The following is a 1,728-nucleotide window of genomic DNA, read 5'->3' on the forward strand; positions in this document are numbered from 1 at the left end:
CGTGTGTGTGTGTGTTTGTGTGTGCATGAGGGAGAGAGAGAGAGAGAGAGAGAGAGAGAGAGAGAGAGAATTGTGTCAGTTCAGCATCTTAGAGTCTCCTCCTCATCAAGGGCGTCTGGTGTGGTCGCAATGTAGACAAGGGGAGCAAGAGAAGCTAAATGAGACAAAGAGAAATGTTGTTCAGGGATCAGCCAGCTGGGCCTTGGGCTTCTACCACTCCAAGGCGACGGTTCATGACACATGAGAGAAACGCAGGTGTGTCAGCGGTGACCTAGAACAGCCAACTCATGCATGCATAAAGCGCACACTGTACCGGCATTATCGTGTAAAAGCACTATATTCAGAATATATGCACCGTTGTAGCCAGATGACTAGAGAGGGAGGTGGTAATTTGTGTGGGAAAGGTTTTTACTGATTAAACAGTGGGGTTTGTTGTTTTTCACCCTGGCCCTGCCAAAACATTGAGTTGCATGTGTTGAGGTGGAATAGATCACATGTTGACCACATAGCTGTATTTTTGAGTGAGAATCATGTCGGGACCCTTTTTGGAGTTGAACGGCACAACTGCTGTAGCCCTCGATAAAGCCAAAAGATTAACAAAAAGTCATTTAACCAGGAAGTACTTGTGCGAAACCTACAATTTGCCTTCCCGCAGTGCAACTTAATTTTGATTTTTACAATGTGGCTTGCACAAACTGGTGGTATGCAGACAACAGCAAGGTCAAAAAAAGGACATCACCATAAAGTAATACTTTACAAATATTGACCTGCAGCTATACAAGGCAGTCTCCCTCGTCTTGTGAACATTTATATTTAATTAATCTACATTTTCCTATTTAAACTAGTGGAAATTATGAAACTAAATCAAAATATGTCAAACGAGGTGGCTTTACTTTCTACATTCACTTGATTTATCTAAATTCGCCATTTAATGGTTTTCCCTTCAAGCTGAAGGAAAGTATCATGCATCATGCAAGCGTAGTCCTGGAAAGTAACAAAGCCAGAGTAGTGACTAGTTACAGTATCTGTGCTGACTTGAGTATATTCCGTTTCAGAGGCTTTCTACTTTTACTCCACTAAATCCCAAAGCAAATATCTATCTTTACTTTATACCCTTATATTTATACTACTTTGGTAAAAAAAATAAAAAATAAAATAGAAAAAGGATTAATAATTTTATTTATAGGACTGAACTGGAGGATTTCAGTGTTAGGGTATTTGAATTTCTACTTGCATAAAAGGTCTAAGCACTTCTTCCACCGCTGTACAAATTAATTTGCAATCAATCTAACATCCAGTAGTATGGACCACCTATCGCGGGGTATCATGAAGCCATACTTCCTTTGGCCTGTAGGAGGCAGCAGTGCAATGTTTCTGGTCGGTGTCACATTTCACAGGAAGAAGGAGAAGCAGCCTGTGTCTCTCTATGCTGCATTTAAGCGCGGTTGGAGCTCCAACTTGTAAACTTACAAAGGAATAGCCATTTAAATCGGAATTCCAAGTCGGAATTTCGGGACAGTTTTCTCAGGCCCCAATTTGCGTATTATGGGTGGCACACACCGTTTAGGGTGAACAAAGTTCCATTTGCGCGGCCTTTTATCTGAAAACACGTCTTACTTTGATCTAATCTAGATAAGCACTTTTATGTTGCGTTAGCATACGTGATGTGGCTTGGAGAATTCACAAGATTATCAAACAAACAAAACCAACTACGGGCGTCCACGCTTT

The sequence above is a fragment of the Zeus faber genome, assembly GCF_960531495.2.
Source record: "Zeus faber genome assembly, chromosome: 14".
Taxonomy (NCBI): domain Eukaryota; kingdom Metazoa; phylum Chordata; class Actinopteri; order Zeiformes; family Zeidae; genus Zeus; species Zeus faber.